This window comes from Hibiscus syriacus, unplaced genomic scaffold (assembly GCF_006381635.1).
Source record: "Hibiscus syriacus cultivar Baekdansim isolate YM2019G1 unplaced genomic scaffold, ASM638163v2 tig00110637_pilon, whole genome shotgun sequence".
In the NCBI taxonomy this organism is placed as follows: domain Eukaryota; kingdom Viridiplantae; phylum Streptophyta; class Magnoliopsida; order Malvales; family Malvaceae; genus Hibiscus; species Hibiscus syriacus.
The window spans coordinates 2,240,116-2,259,990 of NW_024062808.1; positions in this window are offsets into that span (position 1 = coordinate 2,240,116).

Sequence of the window (19,875 nt, forward strand, 5' to 3'; positions counted from 1 at the left end):
TCTTTGTAAAAAATATATATATATTTCTCATGAATTAACTATGCTCAGTGGTTAAAGGAATCGTTATTGTTCATAGAGGTCACGAGTCCAAACACCAACAATTACATCAGGGTGATTGAACGTTCATTGTCAAATGGTTGAGAGTATTTAGAATATTTACTACTTTGTAATCACCTTAGCTTAATAAAAAAAATTATATCTCAACATATTAAATTTACAATCTACAATTTTTTTATCTCTATCTTATTATTTTTATATTTTTTTATTAAGCTAAGATGATTACAAAGTAGTATCTATTCTAAATACTCTCAACCATTTGACAATGAGTGCTCAATCACCCTACTATAGTCGTTGGTGCTCGAACCCGTAACCTCTAGGAACAACAACGATTCCTTTAACCACCAAGGTAAGTTGGTTCGTACATAATTATTGTCCAATCAAATAAACACCAAGATTTTATGTCAAAAATCCTTTTTCGCAAAAAACCACGGGCGTAATAATAGAAATTCACTATTGTCAAGATTAGAAGAATACAAGAGGAGCCCTCATGGATAACATAATCTCTAACCCTAACCCTTAGTATCTAATTTATAAGGATAAATACTTTATTACAAAGGAAACTAAATAAAGTAACAAATCTACTTTAATAAAATTCTGTACTTTTCTATTTAAATTGTGTCACTTTGAATTTGAGCCAAACTTTAACAAATATCCACCTTGACACGAATTCTATAAGTGCGAAAGATTCGAGACAAAACACTCAAATTCGATGAGGCAATCAAACTCAACAAAAGCAATTCTTCCTTCAACGAACAAGTTCTCCACTTTGAGAACATATTCTTTACTTCTTCAACAAAACCCTATAGAGGGATATTCTTCGACAATGATTGCTAATTGAATCCAAAGCTTGCCGAAACTTGGATTTAGTCTTCACATCGGTAAGGATATCATAAATGCTAACTTCGCTCACAACTTGTTCACTACAAGAAATATCATGCACAACACTATCTCAATTAGCAATAGTAATTCTATCTTTTTCGTTATACTCACAGAACTAAATTTTCTTCTTCTCGAATCTGCTATACCCATAGAATTGAACTCTTTTTTTCTTCTCAAATTCGTTATGCCCATGGAATAGAACATTTTTCTACTCCCAAAATCTTTATGTCCATAATTGTTTTGTTTAACACAAAATCCTCCTTTACCACGAAGGGGAACATAGTATTTCATCTTTTATAATTGTTGAACCCTGTAGAATATAAAACATGGCAGTCTTCCTCTGCCATTTCAACAGAATAAGAGAGCTCTTGCAAATTTACATACCTCTACCTTTCATAATTATAATATGGTGTTGCGATCCAACGACTTCTCATACTTTGAAGATGTCATCATTGTGATCGAGTCAAACAACCCAAACACTCTGATACCAATTTGTTATAATATAACGACCCAATTAAATGAACACCAAGATTTTATGTTGAAAACCCTTTTGGGAAAAAAAACTACAAACAAAAGAGGAGAAATTCACTAATTTCAAAAGAAGAAGAATACAAGAGGTGTCCTCATGGACAATCTAACCTCTAACCCTAACTCATAGTATCTATTTATAGGGATATATAATTGATTACAAAGAAAACTAAATAAAGTAAACATCTACTTTAGATAAAGTAACTTTCATAAAGTTCTCTATTTTTAATCAAATCAGATTTATTACTTTCTCAATTAAATTATGTCACTTTGAATTCAAGCTAAATTTTAATAGTCTTTATAAGTTAATTATTCTAAGGATGGTGTTAGGGGTTTTATTATGGCTTGAGGAGGCTAAAATACATGTTCTAACAATTTATTGTTGACTTGTTATATTATTTACTATTAAATTGTTTCTCTACATGTGATTAAAATTTATTGTCATGTCATGTGTTCTATTTACTTGTTTAATTATTAACTAAGACAAATATGATAATAACTAAAACAACTTGTGAAGAAAAAAATTTCATTGCTAGTGTATCAAATATACACTTATATATATATATATATTGGATAAAAAAAATATAAAACAGGAGCATCAAATTAAATAGCAACTACTTTTTTTATAATAATTAGCATCTTCAATATAACCTTTAACTTTTGAGAGTTGAAAAAACTTTATTTAAGAACAAAAGCATTAAAAATAACCATATTTAATGCTTTATTTGATGTTTTATATAAAAATTTTAATATATTTAAGGTTTATTTAATTTAAGGAAAAATATTATTATGTTATGATGGAATGGAGATTAAGGTTTGATCAGAAGGAATTGGGGATTACTCGAGGAAGGAAATTTGGGAAAAATGGCTGAAATTGGGAAATGAAAAGGAATTAGGGATTGAGGTATTACTTGAGAGATTTAGGGTTGAGGCAAAGAAAGGAATTGGGTTGGGTGGACTGCAGGAGCAGACTGATATCATTAAACCCTTAGCCAAATGGGCCCACTCAAGTAATGACCCATAACAGAATGAAGTTGATGAGAAACGGGCCAACACGTGTAGCCCACCTGGAGGTAACCTATGAATAAGCAAATAAGTAGTTAGTTTGTTAGATTTGCTGGCAGAATTACAGCTGTAGGTACTTGTGAATATATAAGTTGTACCTGAAATCTAAGGAAATCATCATGAATGAGATTACACGTTTTATGTATTCCCATTACTTTCTTTTTGAAATCTTTCATTTTCTCTACAATCAACCCTAAGTCATAACAATTGGTATCAGAGCTAAGTTTAGTGATCTAAAACCAAATTTTTCACGCAAGCAGTGGAGGTTAAGGAGTAGACCTTACCATCTTGGTGGGCTGGGGAGAAAGCAGAGCTGGAAGAAATGATACAAACCTTGGAAGAAGGAATAACTGAAAATAGAGGTTATTTGCAGAGAATCTTACAGCTGATCAATCAGGCAGCTGAGGAAAAAGATTCACCTCAGTCAGTAAAGAGTCAACCAGCAGATTCAAAACAAAACAAAAATGAAAGTAAGCAACCATGTTTAATTACAGTTCTTAGTGAGTATGAGAAGTATACCTTTCAACCTAATGAACCGGGGATATTAGCTTCTAAACTTGTGGGGTTTACTAGTCATCAAACTTTTAATCAGAAGTTGCAAGAAGAAAATCCTATGGGTAGTTCTAGTGAGATTAAGGTGGGAGGAGAAGAACATGTTGACACTATAAACTATTCCAGAAACCCTTTTGGGAATACATGTTCTATGTTACCTAGAACAAAATTGGAGTTACCAATGTTTGATGGTAACAATTCCAAGGGTTGGATTAGGAAATGTCAGAAGTTTTTAAATTTGTTTGGAATACCATATGAGCAGAAACTGGAAATAGTTACTATGTATTTAACTGGGAAAGCTGAGACTTGGTTTGATGGTTACATGATGCAGAAGCATAGGGTTACTTGGCATGAATTTAAGGCTGATTTGTGTCAGATTTTATGACAGAAACTATTACGATATTATTGAAGAATTCAATAAGTTGATATAGAAGAGGAGTATGGAGGAGTGTCAAGAAAAGTTTGAGGAATTAAGACCTTACTTGTTGCAATAGAACATGCATTTGGGGGAGAATTATTTTGTTTCCAGTTTTGTTAGTGGCCTCAAGGAGGAATTAAAACATAAAGTGAAAGTGCTAGAGCCTAAGAACTTATCTGAAGCTTACAGGCAAGCTAAATTGTATGAGTTGGCTAATGAGATTGAAGGGAAGAAGTACAAATCTCCTAATAAAATTTTTTCTTACACTTCTTCAAATAGTCAACAGAGCAGTGAAAATAAGAATTTCTTGCCTAAGTCAGTTCCTCCTAATACAAACACAAAACAAAGTCTGCTGGAATATAGAATAGCCCACAATTTGTGTTTTAAATGTGGGGAAAAATTTGCTCCTGGACATCAATGCAAAATTAGACAACTGAATTGCATGGAGGAAGAAGAGGAATCTGCTGAAAAAGAAGTAACAGAAGAGGAATATGGTGAACTGGAAGATCCAGAAAAGGAAGCTTTGGAGATTTCTATTAATGCTATTATTGGTAATGTGGGGCATACAACCTTAAGAATACAAGGTTATATCAGAGGCAAACCCATTAATGTTTTGATTGACAGTGACAACACTAATAGTTTTGTGACTCCTAAGTAGGCTAAGGAAGGGGTGGAATTGGTACACACTTAACCATTAGTCATCACAGTAGCTAATGGTGAGAAACTGTTCAGTACTGCTAGGAGTAATAAGGTGAGTTGGAAGATGCAAGGATATGAATTCCAACATGATTTCAGAGTATTTTCTTTGGGAGGTAGTGATATGGTTTTGGGAGTAGATTGGATGAAAGAGTTTATCCCCATAATAATGGACTTTAAAGCCAAGACTATTAGTTTTAAGAAGGATGGGAAAACTGTTGTTATTAGAGGCACTCAAAAATTACCTCTAATCAGACCAATTACAGGAGAAAAGCTTCAGAAGTTATCTGCAAAAGATGCTGAGTTGAGTGGGGAAGTTTATTTGTTAAATGCAGAAGTGGTAGAAAGCACAACTCCTCCAATACTTCAGGATCTTTTGCAAGAATTCCAAGAAGTATTTGAGGAACCAAAAGGAATGCCTCCTAGAAGGAAACATGATCATGCCATTGTTCTTAAACAAGGGACACAACCAGTCAACCTTAGACCCTACAGATTTGCTCATCATCACAAGGCTGAAGTAGAGAAACAGATTGCTGAAATGTTGTCCTCTTCTATTATTCAAGTAAGTAAAATTCCATTTTCTTCCCCATGTTTGCTTACTAAAAATAATGATGGAACATGGAGATTTTGTGTGGACTATAGGCAACTTAATTCTACTACAATTAAGAATAAATTTCCTATTCCTATAGTGGAGGATTTATTAGATGAACTGAATGGGGCTGCTTTCTTTTCAAAAATTAGTTTGAGGTCTGGTTACTGGCAAATTAGAATTAAAGATGAGGATGTTCACAAAACTACCTTTAGGACTCACCAAGGGCATTATGAGTTTAAAGTAATGCCATTTGGCCTTACTAATGCTCCAGCTACTTCTCAAGCTTTGATGAATGATTTGTTTGGAGTATATTTAAGAAAATTTGTTCTGGTGTTTTTTGATGATATTCTGGTTTATAGTATTAGCTTGGCAGATCATAAACAACATCTTAGGATAATTTTAGAAATTTTGTTGAAGAACAAGTTATATGCCAAAATGAGTAAATGATATTTTGGACAGCAACAAGTAGAATACTTGGGGCACTTAATTTCAGCTCATGGGGTAGCAATTGATCCTGCTAAAATTAAGGCTATGCAACAGTGGCCTTTAACTAGGAATTTGAAGGCTTTGAGAGGATTCTTAGGTTTAACAGGATATTATAGGAAGTTTATCAAAGGGTATGGAGAGTTGAATAAGCCCTTAACAAACATGTTGAAAAATGAAGGATTTCATTGGTCTCCAGAAGCCAGAACAACTTTTGAAGAATTAAAAAGGGTAATGTGTTCAACTCTAGTTTTGGCTTTACCTAATTTTGAGCAAAAATTTTTTTTTGGAAATGATGCTAGTTCCAGAGGAATTGGGGATGTTTTATCTCAAACAGGAAGGCCTATAGCTTATTTAAGTAAGGCTTTGGGGCCAAAGCATGCAGACCTTTCTATATATGAAAAGGAATACTTGTCCATCCTAATGGCAAAATCACATTGGAGGCATTATTTGGAGAGTGGCTCATTTGTGATTAAAACATATCATGAGCCTCTAAAATACCTATTATAGCAAAAGCTAACTACCATTATCCAAAAGAAAGGTCTTACTAAGTTACTTGGGTTGGATTATACAATTCAGTAAAGGAAAGGCAAAACAAATAAGGTGGGAGATGCACTTTCTAGACAGCAAATGGATTCTGGTGAGTTCTGCAAATGGGGGTTACTGTTATAATTCCTACTTGGATGCATGATATTGAGAAGAGTTATGAAGGAGATCTACTAGTTTAAGAGAAAATTCATATTTTAATTATTCAACCAGACAAGATTGAGGATTAGAAGAGAATTAAAGGAGTTTTATACTTTAAAGACGAAATTTATGTGGGCAGCAAGGGAGATCTCAGACAGAAAATTATTGTGGCTTCACATGATTCACCACAAGGGGGCCATTCAAGTATTCAAGCTACTTATCAGAGGATTAAAGCTTATTTTTTTGCCAAAGATGAAGCTTATGATTCAAGAACATATACAGCAGTGTGAGGTCTGCCAGAGAACTAAAATTGAGCACAAGACAAGGTTACTACAATCTATTCCAGTTCCAAACAATGCTTGGGAAGTTATAATAATGGACTTTATTGAAGGGTTGCCACCTTCAGCAAAGTACAACTGTATTTTGGTAGTGATTGACAAATTTACTAAGTATGCTCATTTTATGCCACTGTCACATCCCTACACAGTGGTGCAAGTTGCTAAGGTATATTTGGATCAGGTTTATAAGCTTCATTGTCCTCTTAAGGTAGCTATTTTTGATCGAGACAAGTTTTTTACTAGTCTATTCTGGTAAGAGCTACTTAAGCAATTGGGGACAACTACACTTTTCAGTACTGTCTATCATCCAGAGACAGATGGGCAAACTAAGAGACTCAACCAATGTTTAGAACAATATCTCATATGTATGTGTTTTTTAAAACCAACATCTTGGTCAAAGTGGTTAGTCCAAGCAGAGTGGTGGTATAACACTAATTACCACTCTGTTATAAATATGACCCCATTCGAAGCCTAATATGGTTATAAGGCTCCTATTCTGAGTTGGTCAGGGGACTCTAGAGTGGATGCAGTACAAAATATGATGCAAGACAGAGAGCAATTCAATGCTTTAGTACGTGAACAACTTATTAAAGCCACTAATAGAATGAAGCAGATTGTGGATAAGCATCGTACAGAAAGGGATTTTCAGGTAGGAGATGAAGTTTACCTGAAACTTCAGCCTTACAAACATACATCTCTCGCTTTAAGCTGGTTGCTCGATATTTTGAGCCTTACAAAATTCAACAAAAAATAGGTCAGGTTGCATATAAACTGGAATTACCACCAGAATCTAGGTTACATCCAATGTTTCACATAAGCCTACTTTAAAAAAAAGTTGGGAAACATGGGCTAACCTCGATTGATCCTCCAGAGGTTGCATCTAATGGGTAACTGAAGATTTACCCAGCCGTCGTCTTGAATTCACGTGAGATTCACAGACAAAATCAACGGGTCATACAGTTCCTTATATAGTGGACTAATATAGGGCCAAGCAACGCCACTTTTGAAGACTACACGGTGCTGAAGAATCAGTTTCCTGATTTCGATCCTTCGGGACAAGGATCATCTAGTGGAGGGAATATTGTTATGATGAAAGGGAGATTAGGGTTTGATTAGAAGGAATTGGGATTTACTCGAGAAAGGCAATTTGGGAAAAATGGCTGAAATTGGGAAATAAAAGGGAATTAGGGATTGAGGTGTTACCTGAGGGATTTAGGGTCGATGCAAAGAAAGGAATTGGGTTGGGTGGACTGCAGGAGTAGGCTGATATCATTAAACCCTTAGCCAAATGGGCCCAGTTAAGTAATGACCCAGAACAGAATGAAGTTGAGGAGAAACAAGCCAACACATGTAACCCACCTGGAGGTAACCTGTGAATCATCAAATGAGTTGTTAGTTTGTTAGATTTGCTGGCAGAATTACAGCTGTAGGTACTTGTGAATATATAAGTTGTACCTAAAATCTAAGGAAATCATCATGAATGAGATTACACGTTTTTTGTATTCCCATTTCTTTCTTTCTGAAATCTTTTATTTTCTCTACAATCAACCCTAAGTCATAACATATTAAGTCATATTTTTTTCAGAATTATATTTTCATGTTTGGTTTAACATTATTCTCTCTAGATAATAACCTCTTATTAGTAAAAATGTTTTTCTTCAAATATTAAGAGTATTATCTTCATCAATTTCTTAGTTATTATACAATTCAAACACCTTTTGGATCATAATCCTTGAATAATAGTTTTTTAGGCTTAATATAGAAAAAGTTCCCAAACTATACTTAGAATTAGCTTTTGGTGCCTAAACTATTTTTCTGTTAAAAATAGGTGTCTAATGTTTTCTCCATTACACTTGTAGATGTCTACCTTTAAAAAAAAATAGTTAAGTGACACATGTAACATTTAGATCTTTTAAAAAAATATTTTTTAAAAAAAATTATTCAAAAAATATAAACGTGACACGTATCATTTAACTGTTTTTTAACGGTATGCACATAAAAGTGTAAAGGAGAAAACGTTAGACACATATTTTTAACGAAAAATATTTTAGACACCAAAAGTCAATTTCTGAGTATAGTTTGGGAACTTCTTCTTGCATTAAGCATTTTTCAATGGATGTGTTGTATTTTTTTTACTTATAGCTAACTTTTTGAATTTAAATTTATTAAAATATTTTTATATTATATTAATTTAATATTTAATTGATTTTACACATATTTAAATAGTGTTTTATTATTTAATATGTTTTTATTGATATTGATATTATTTTTATTTTGAGGTTACATGTTATTTGAGAGTAAACGAGTACATAGTTAATATTATTAATTTTATTCTTTTAATTTATTAGTAGAAAGTATGTTTTAACATATTATATTTATGATCTATAATTTTTATCTCTATTTTACTATTTGTATATATTGTTATGAATGTATAAGTCTTGTGATGAGCTGTTATGAATGGTTAGGCTAATAGTCATCATCTATCCTAGCTGTCATAAGTTGTTAAAGCTGTTAGAGTTTTCTGTTAGACAGCTCTGACCTCATGACTAACCTCTATACTTTGTATAAAATCCCCCATGTCTCTCTTGAGATATTACTGGGTTATTCAATAATATATAGTGAGAGTGCTGCCTCTCTTTCCCTAATATGGATTCATAACATTATATCATTCGCTTTGATCCAAATGGGTTTTATTTTTATCATTTCCGTTGTGGTGCTCGTTGCCATGGCTGGTGATCCTTCCACCGGTTCTACTGGTCACTCTTCTCCGGCAGTTTCTGGTGCAAATGGTGTCCTTTGTGTTTTGGAGTCATGCTTTTATTACATCTGTCTATCTCATTAATAGGTTTCCAACTGCTGGTTTGAGGAATAAATCGCCTCATGAAATGTTGTTGGTGTAAAGCCAGATTACGCATTGCTTCGGTTTTTGGGTGTGCCTGCTATCCATTGTTGCGTCCTTTGAATCAGCATAAGCTCGCTACAATGCGAGGACGACGAAGAGATGGCATATTCACGATCCCGTCCTATGCTACATTCACCGATTTTTTGCATACAACTATTATGGATGTAATGATACTACGTAGTGTTTGAATAAAGTTGAATTATTCTTTTTATGGTGTATGCAAACCGGAATAAAGATAAGCTTAGGCTTTTAGTTTGCACCTGCTTTCGAGTGAGTTGTGCGATCTGATCGCCCATTGATTCTCAGCCCTTATATTACCAATCTTACATCTATATTATTTCCATTGACTTTTGATTCTTCTCACTTCACTTATGTTTTTGCAAGGGATTCATTAGATGCTCGATGCTTGGACTCGATGGGAATTCTAGCCAGTACTCCTGATGCTCCACATATCGTTCCTCCCAGCACTATTATCCTATGCAATGCGTGCATATTCCTTCGGAGGGACACGCCTAATGATGCACCGGAGGAGCATTCACAATCGGATGTGCGTAATGAAACTAATGAAGTACATGGCCGATTAGATTCCATTGAGACCAGCCTTGCTGAGATCCTCTCATACCTTCGCTCGAGCACATCTCGACACGGCCGAGGCCACGATCGACATTGATTAGGGTGTATTTTCGTTCCCTCTCTTGTGCTTTAATTTACATTTTGAGACAAAATGATTTAAGTGAGGGGTGGAAAATTGCATCAAATTTTACCTTGCTTATTCAATTGGTTAAACTTGAATTTTTTTGAATTGATGTGTTGGAAATCTTTGGTTGCCTTTCTTATTTTTGCATGATTTCTTTGATTTATCTTGTGGATTTTGATCTTGTTTTTGATGGAATTTAAGAAGCATGATATAAATCGACATGATTAATTGGTTTTTTCTTGAAAATTTTGACGTTCCATGCATTTTTTTGGTTGAATTGATAGCATGACTTAGTGCAATTAAACCTTTAATGTAAGTTTTGAGCCTAATGAGCATACATTTTCTTTCTTTCTTTTTATTTGATTTGAGTGTGCCGACTAATTATTTGCATTCTAGAACTTCTAGCATAATGCTTGTCGGGACTATACGATTGAATGTGATGGATTAGCATGATAGAGGCATTAGGATTCAACCCTTTTGACTTCCCAAAAAATAGCCTACCCTTTGTTTAATTACCCATTAGATATGATTAATTGGGTTTTCTTGAAAATTTTGACATTCCATGCATTTTTTTGGTTGAATTGATAACATGACTTAGTGCAATTAAACTTTTAATGTGAGTTTTAGGCCTAATGAGCATATATTTACTTTCTTTCTATTTGTTTGATTTGAGTGTGCCGACTAATTATTTGCATTCTAGAACTTGTAGCATAATGCTTGTCGGGGCTACACGATTGAATGTGATGCATTAGCATGATAGAGGCATTAGGATTTAACCCTTTTGACTTCCCAAAAAATAGCCTACCCTTTGTTTAGTTACCCCTTAGATAGCCAATTTTGAGCCTTATCCTTTTCTTTGTTCACCATATTTTAAAACCCGAACCTATTTTATTTTGTTTTCCCCTTTTTGTTACCTTTTTTCAGGAAAAAGTCAAGAATGTTTTGAAAGAAAAAACTATTTGAAACAGTGTAGAATCGAACAAAATAGTCCCAAAATTTTGACTATTCAAACGACAAAAAAAGTTCAATTTGGTTCGAATAGTGCAAAAATTCAGTGTAGAATAAATTGAGCCGTACAATTTTGATTCGAATGAGCAGAAAAATACAGTGCAAAAAAAGATTCGAACAAAATAACCAGATAGTTTCGAAAAAAGAAAAAAAAGGAGAAAAAAGAGTGAATAAAGCTTGATTGTTCGATTTCTTATTTCCCCATCTTTGATTCTTACCTTCTTTTGTATAAGTCTTTGGAATGATCTTCTCTTTTTCTTGAACTTTTCACCCAATATTTGGCCTTTATCCTACCCGAACCTTAGCCCAATTACAACCCTTTTTAAAGACCTCTTGATTATTGCATCACATTCATACTTAGTTGTGGAGATTGGATTTAGTTACAAGCATATGGTAATGCTTTGATTAGTTTGGCTTGAGCAATTCTTTTACCCGAAACACTTGAGCAGAATGAGTGAACCACGGTGAGGTACTAAGTCTTGTTTCTTTAAGACTAATGAATAATTGGAATGTCATGCTTTGCTATTACTTGCTTTTAATTGTGCCTTTGCTCGATTGCTTTTGGATTTTACCATTTACTTTGTTTTGCTTTGCTTGGAAGTCTTGGGAATTTTGTGAAATTGAGATGGCAACTTGAGATTTTGATTCATTGATTGATAAATGTTTGAGGACAAGCATTTGAATAAGTGAGGGAGAATTTGATGAGTGCTTAATTTAGTTATCGTTTCATTGTTAATTACTCATTTATTTGTTAGTTTATGTGGGTAAGTTGGGTGTTTTCTGTTATTTTCTGTGTAGGACATTAAATTCCATAAATTATGCTAAAAAGGAAGATTTTTGCAAGTTTTTATTTTTTTAGGATCATGGCTGGACTAGTGGACATGACTTGGCATGACTTCGCTGACGTGATGACGAGTCAACATCTTCTAGAAGGTTCAGTAATCATTTTTGTGAAAAGAGAATACTCATTCGCAAATCCATACGTGAATTTAGAAAGTATCTTTATTTTTGGGATTTATTTCAAGCAATTAGGGGAATTGTCTTTTTCAATTTATTAGGGATTATCTTTTGTAATTTTTAGGAATTATCTTTGCATTAATTATAATTTATCTCTTAGGATTTTTAGGGTTTTTGAGGACTATAAATACCCCATTGGGGTAAGCCTCAAATCATTATTCACATCTTGAATTCTCTTGTTTTACTTTGCTCTTGTTTTATAAAGTTTTTACTTTTCTTTTCAAGTTTTTATTTTACTTTTCTTTTAATGGTAAGTATTATTTTTATCATAATTAACTAAGTTTTTCAAATCCAAAGGCTGAAGCAATTCAATTCCAGTCATGAGAATTGAAAAACACGTGATACCTTTCAAGTTACATTATCAGTTTTCTGGAATCAAGGATTGGTAATCCACCATCCTTTTAAAATCAAAAACATTTTCTTTTCAAAAAAGTACATGTTTGATTGATAGTGTTTTCGATTGACAGTTGGGAGGAAGGATCGTCTTGTAGAACATTTGACTTCCTGTGAATATACTTAGTGGCAGTTCGCTATTGGGAACTGAGATCGGATTCGATTCTCAGTGAGATACTATACGAGTCAAGGTTTTCCAAAGCTTTTATTGAGTTGGCCCTAATAATGATTGTCGCGATTAGTCCATATAAGGACTTGCAGTCAAAGATTATCTTGGATTGTCAGTTCAATTGAGAGAAAAGCAAGTTATAGGGGTTGGGTCCTATAGACTGTAACCGACATGAATCCGAAGTTAAGATCTATTTCAATGATCGATGAAATTTGAGGCAAAGTGAAAGTCGAAGGCTGATTTTTACAATTAGAATTTTTACTTTTACTTCCTTTTAATTTAGCTTCTTTATTTTTAATCGAACAAAACCCCCTATTTTTATTTTTCTTTCGCATATCACGCCTAGCATTGAAGCAAAAATCAACTTATCAGCAATACCATATTCCCTGCAGATCGACCCTTACTCTCTCAATTCTACTTATTTCTATTTATTTTTATTTTGAAATTAAGGCATATTTTATTTGGCAATTGAAACGACACGTTGCCAATGTCTAAGAGTTCAATGGCTTTTGACATCAGTATGCTAGTGCTTGAATTTGGAACTTCTATGGACAATATTCATCTATTTAATCACAAAGATCACTTGATTTGTGCTAGTTTTTTTTAATTGATTTTAAACCTTTTTTATGATTGTAAACACTTTATAAACCTTACATTTGATATGTTTGATATGTTAGTGACTAAAGTAATTTCTAATGACTATTTGTTAGTTTTATTGCATGATGTAGTTTTTGTTTCGACTATGTCTAAGATCAAATTAACCAAAATGACATTTTTAGCTTGGTATACGACTAGACCAGGTGGAAATGTTACATTTATTGGTATCATAGTTTTGGTTTAGTCGATTCTTAAGACTAAACGAAAGTTCTTAATGTGTTATAAGTCAATATATGCCACCTAAGATTTTAAATTTCTTATTTGTGGCTAATGCGATCAAATTCTTTTTCGCTTTAAGATGTATGAAAATTCAATCAATTTCAGTAACCTTTGAACCCTCTGAATGTTCCAAATGCTTTGAATCAAATGTATCTCCCACCTCTGTCCATGCTGTTAATCTACATCCAACACAACCTTTTGAGAGGTTTATGAAATCAATGGCTCAACCCCAGTGTTTGACTCCTCATGCTCTAATTGATAAGCTATCATAATAAATTCTTATACCTTTATTGACTTAGATGATGGTAATACTGAATCAATTAAAGAAGTATTTGAATCCAAGGTTTTTATGACATCTCTGTCTCGAAATGGTCGAGTCTCTTGTCAAACTTAATCTAGAAATGTTTGTTTAATAAGCAAAACTCGACTCCACTTAAAAATTGATTTTTTTTTCAATTTAGAATTATTTGAGTTATTTGAGTCAACTGAAATAATCATTTTAGTTCGAGTTCGAGTCGAGTTGAAATTTGGAAATTTCGAGTTACTCAAAAAACCAAAAATTTAACTAAGTATTTTGACAATTTTACGATTTAGTCCCTAATTTTTCTAATTATTATTTCAATTCCTTCTTCATTTTAAGTATGAATTTTGGCCACATCCTTCTAAACCATTGTAGAATATGTATGTACTTTCAATTACTCTTTTTGACAATAGTTAATCATTTTTCAATGTAGTCCCTTAGTTTTTCACAATTTCCTTATTTCTTCAACTCATCCTTTATTTTTAGTCTGTTTTTACCAATGCTCATATACCACTATAAAATACCTATGTAATTCCAATTCATATGTTTTTTTACTTAAAAAGTACTCTATCTTTTTTAGTCCCTTAACTTTACATTTTACTCAATTTGGTCTTTTCACATTATAATGTTATTTAACATATCAAATACAATATATATATATATATATATATAATATATATATATATATATATATATATATATATATATTATGGCTAGAGAAAGCCGAAATTTTGGAACCAATACTATAAATAATTATAATCAAATTAGTATAGAAACTCGAATAACTCGACTCGAAATAATTTCAAGTTAAGTTCAAGTTGTAAAATACGTCTCATCAACTCGAATAACTCAAAAAAAATTTAATCGACTTGACTCGATCAAATGCTCACCCCTACCTAATCTATAGGTCAATTAACAAACAATAATTCATCAAAAGTTCAATATTCCTACTCATATGTAGCGTGTTCATACGCAAGTGTAATTACGTAATTTTTTCTGGTCAGTTTATTTTGAATGGAAAGAAAATCATAGGTTAAACGCTAATCAGAGTATTTTATTTTGATTTCTTTCCATATCTCATGTAATCTCTTATTTAGGGAATGTATTGATAGGATTGATTTAATTTGTTTAATTAGGGGATTGTGTAAATATGCTTTAACCTTAGTTATAATGTAAATGATCTAGACTATTGGATGTGCGGAGGCTCACCTATAAATATAGGCCATGAAAACTCACCTTAGAGGAAAAAAGAGAGGAAAAAGAGGGAGAGTCACTCTAAGAATTGTAATTTGGAAAATACAAGCAACAAAAGAAGATTTTTGCTTTAAAGTAATTCTTTTTTTTATCTTTTTTTTTTGTTTTGGTCTATTTCACATTTTAAAAAAACATTGTTGGAAGAGCGAACCAATGAGTTAGGAAAATGTATTCGAATAGATTTCTTAAATCTAGCGTCTAAAATTCCTTGAGGTTTCTCAATGAAAACCGATGATCTTCTTTTTATTTTTATTTTATTTTATTTTCTATTCTTATTCTTATTTAATTATTTTCTTGCTGTTTCATTAGCCATTGATCTTGCTTTTATTCGAAAATCTCATCGGAAGAGAGAGAGAGAGAGAGAGATGATGAATGAGGATAAAGTTTCCAAATAGATCTTTTTAGATCTAATCTTTCTCGAAATTTCTCCATGAAAATCAATGATGAATCTTTAAATTTATATTATCATTTTTAGTTTAATGCATTTTAAATTGTTTTTGGTGAACATTTTAAAATTTTCCTCCCTCTACCGACCCATTTATTTTTTTATTTTTTTTAAATTATTGTAGATTATTTTTTCCTTAATTTAATTTTTTTTCTTAGTTTGGTTTCTTTTAAAGTGGCTTAATTTATATCAATCTCCTTATTTTATTTCTTTTAGTAAAACTTTATTCCAATTTGATTTTGTCTCCCATTTTAATTTCATTTCTTCATTCATAATCTACGTATTTATTTATTTTACTTGACCTTTAATTTTTTTTAATTCTTATTTATCTAATTTCTAATACTCGGATGAGAACCCTTTAATTATTACAATTTATTTCATTTGACATTTGTAACCTCTTCCATTGTAGTCACCATGATTAAGGTTGGCATATTCTGATTTTAATTTAGTCGTTGTTAGTATACGTGTATTGCTTATGTTGTGTATTTTATAATATATAGTATTTAATTACTATTTTGTTTATGTTAGGTATATAAATTTTTAATTAATATTTATTGAATCATATTGATGGTCTTTCATGACATTTTACTTAATTATGCATGATAACTTCATTCGCATCACTCAACCTTTTCATAATAAATATTAAAAGATAATGCTTGTTTATTTTAAATTATCGAAGAGAGTTATCCTAACCCACTTGAGTAGTTTAATTTGGTAATTTAAAATAAACAAGTACCCTACAGTAGAACAATTTAAAAATAATGACATCTTAAAATTAATCAGGAGGGTAGAAAGGGAAATGGTATTGTATTTAAATCTAACGATGATGAGCCACTCAGCCCTATTCGATGGTTTAGACTTGATATTTATAAATATTTGAACATTCCCTATTTATCTTAAAGGCCAGTTAATTTTTAAAAGTGAAATATTTGTTTGTTACATAACCTTAGGTAAATAAATACAACGGATGATTATAATATTTCTTATTTCTTTCCAAAGAAGGGAAAATTTGTCATTCTACCTTATATTAGGTGGTATTTCGTTTTGGTTTGAAATACTGAAGTGTTATAAATTTAACCTTAAATTATCTAGTAGAAATATGGATCATTCATTGCTTTAGTTGGAAATGATAGGGATGCAACTCTCTACATTATATTAGGTGGTTAACTTTCTCCAGTTAAATATAACAAACGGATAATTTTTCTCTCTAAAATTTTGACCAGTTAAATAACATTGTATTATTTAACTAAAAATGATCATTAATTAAATTAAAATTTGAATTCATAAATTCAATTGCAAAAATAATAATCAATTGACTTGGTATCAATTTTCGGGTGTTGTGGGGGTGTTATCCCTTCCCCACACGTAATTGACTCCTGCACTTGTTTTTTGGAAAGCATACCTAAAAGTTGTTTTAATATTTTTTAAAATTTAATGAAAAAAAATTGGTGATCCAATCACATCCGAAACAAAGATTGGGGGAGAATCCCTCGAACATATTTTTTTTATTTTAAAAGGAAAATCCAATTTTTGTTAAAATGAACCCTAAAATTAATTTTTTTCCCGATTTTTTGAGATGTTATGACAAGCTTGGTGATTGCACTGGACTTTTAGAGAGTCTAACCATTAGTGGATTAAATATTATCTTTGCAATAGAAATTATGAATTTGACTTAATTTAATTCGTGATCCCTTGGTTGTTTGCATTCATTTTAAACTCTTATTTGCACTCGCATGTGCATACTTGTGATTGTTCATAATGATGTGTGTATTCATGAATTTTCAGATCTTTAGATCTTGTGGAATAGTTTTAAGTATTAAGATTTAGTTCATGTATGTAAAAGTTTGATAGATTTCTCATCACCCACTACACTGCATTTGCATGACATGGGTGAAAGGCCTTTGTGAGAAGTGTTCTTCCGTGTTAGGCTTAGCAAGTAACCTCCGTGGTCCACACCTTATATCTTTATGAGATATATATTTTTCTCTATGTCAGGCATAGGGAGGTGCATCCCCTCGAATTTAACTTGGTTTATATTACACGTGATAGGTAAGTACCGAGGGTCTGGCAAGCCCAAGGGGCACCAGTGAGGATAATTCGAGTACCTTTATCCTTAGAGCCAAAACTATGCATGTAATAAACCATAAGAAATCCACCCTAGGTAGAGCCATGGCAAAACCCTATATGATACCCAAATAGATGTACACAAAGAAGAAATCGACTTTAACCCTTATTCACTTTACTTTTACAAGCAAAAGTATGTGAACTAAAAATCATGTGTAGGGTTTATTTCTGACAACAAAGCATTGGGTAGAAATTATATAGGCGTAGGATTCATCTTAATCATGTTTGGGTAGAAACCATGTTCATGGTAGGAACTTTTAAATTATCAACTTTGATTTTATACTAACAATTTTCTTTTGTTGTTGTTTTTGTTTTCTATCCCTGCATTCCATCATCGTAACATAGAGGTGTAGATCTATGAGTGGGTTTTCAAATTGGAAGGTTTTCATTAATGGAAAAGAGGTTTCTCAATCATGAAATTAAAATATTGAGATATGAAAACGGTCGAAAAAGACCCGAGCTTATCTATAAAATATTTTAGTTTCTTTATAATGAAACTTTTGTTCTATAAAGTTATTCTATGACAATCACCTTTTGGGATCAATACCCATATTTTTTCATTCATTTTACATTTATTTTTGCACTTACATTATTATTTTTAACATGCATTCATTTTTAAAATCAATATTAACTAATAAAGAATGCTTTGGTATTAAAGAGAAAGCACTGGAAACATGACATCCATATAACACTCGCAAAAAGACCATGAATGAGAAATTAGCTAGGTTTGAGAAAGACATGTTTAAGAAGAGAGAGCACTGCAAAAACTCAATAAGATTTGCAAGAGAAAATGTTGAAGTTCAAGAGTACATGTTCAACAAGTTTGCTGACTTACTGGGATGAAGGAAAAATGAACATAGAAATGGGTCTATCATAAGTATGGAAGATCACCTATATCGATCGGGCTTTACCCTGACTCACACTAAGGTCCATGACGAAACATCTCTCAGAAAAAAAAAGTTGTAGATTAATTTTCCTGGCATTAGTGTGAATGTGCATGTTGCTACGAGCTCAAACTGTAAGGGACATCGATCTAAATATGTCCCAGATTTTGACGAAGAAGTTAAGTTTAAGCAGTTGGAGGACAAAATGAAACAACTAAAGGATTAAATTAAGGACGTCAAAGGTGAATACAATATCTATGGAGTTGATCTAATACCCCAAATTTAGATAGTGACTAAAATGTAAGTTTTAAAAGTTTGATGGCTAAAGTATAATTTTGTAAAAGTTTAGGGATTAAAATTGTAATTTTAAAAAAGATATTAATTTTACCCTGTAAGTGAATAGTTTTGCCTAAAACAAGTATTTTTGTGGGAATAATAATTTCGGTATGAGATTAGTGTTAAAAGCTATAAAGCGATGAAGTTCGGTATAAAAATCAGATAATCGGATCGAACCGGAATTCCACGAAAAAATTGAAGAATGTTAGATAAGATTTGGAAATATTATTTTCATGTTTTATATCAATGCAATTTAGCATGAATTAGTGGAATTGAAGTCAATTTTGTCAGATTTGGTCCAATAGTGGAAATTTAGTGACTAAAATGTGTTTTTTGAAAATTTCATGGTCAAATTAGAAAGTTAAAGCCAAATTGATTCATCTTTGACTAAAGAATATTTTAATGGAAGATATTGCAATGGCATATTGTAATTATCAAGGTTCAGTAATGGTATAAATGGAATTTCTTATTAATTAAATTTAATATTCAATTATATTAATTTTTAAGCAAGTGTAAGATTAAATCATACTAGATTATTCAAGAAAAATAAATTTTCAGCTTCAAACTCTCTATTGGATGAACCCACCATAGCTTCCTAATACCACGATAAATCTAACGATCCAAATGACCCGGAAGGAAAGGATAAAGCACGTGATTAGAAGTATCGCATAAAAGGTTCTGTAGTGAGGCAAAGGTGAGTGCAATTTACTTATTTAATTATTCTAATCGAGGAAGAATTGTGATAAGTCAATCTCATATTATTTTAAAAGTATGATTTATAATTTTCATTATGGATTATTTCCATAATATTTTCATCAAGTATATGAATGATTTAGGGTATGAACTGCCCAAGTACGATTTTCATGATGATGAATTTTAAAGCTTTATGATTTTTAAGACGTTGATTAATAAATGATTATATTATGATTTAAAAACCCATTGTATGTTTCATTGAAGGTCATAGGTACATTTTGCATGCCATTAAGTTGAGTATATTCAAGTTAAGTTATGGTACATTCATTTACATTATGATTAGCACCGTTGGTGCATATGTGATGATTTGCACTTGGAGTGCATCTTATGATGATTTATTATTGGCACCATGTAATGCCTACTGTGCACCTTATGTTCTATTTACGTACCTTGTATTCTCTTAAATATGCATTGGGCT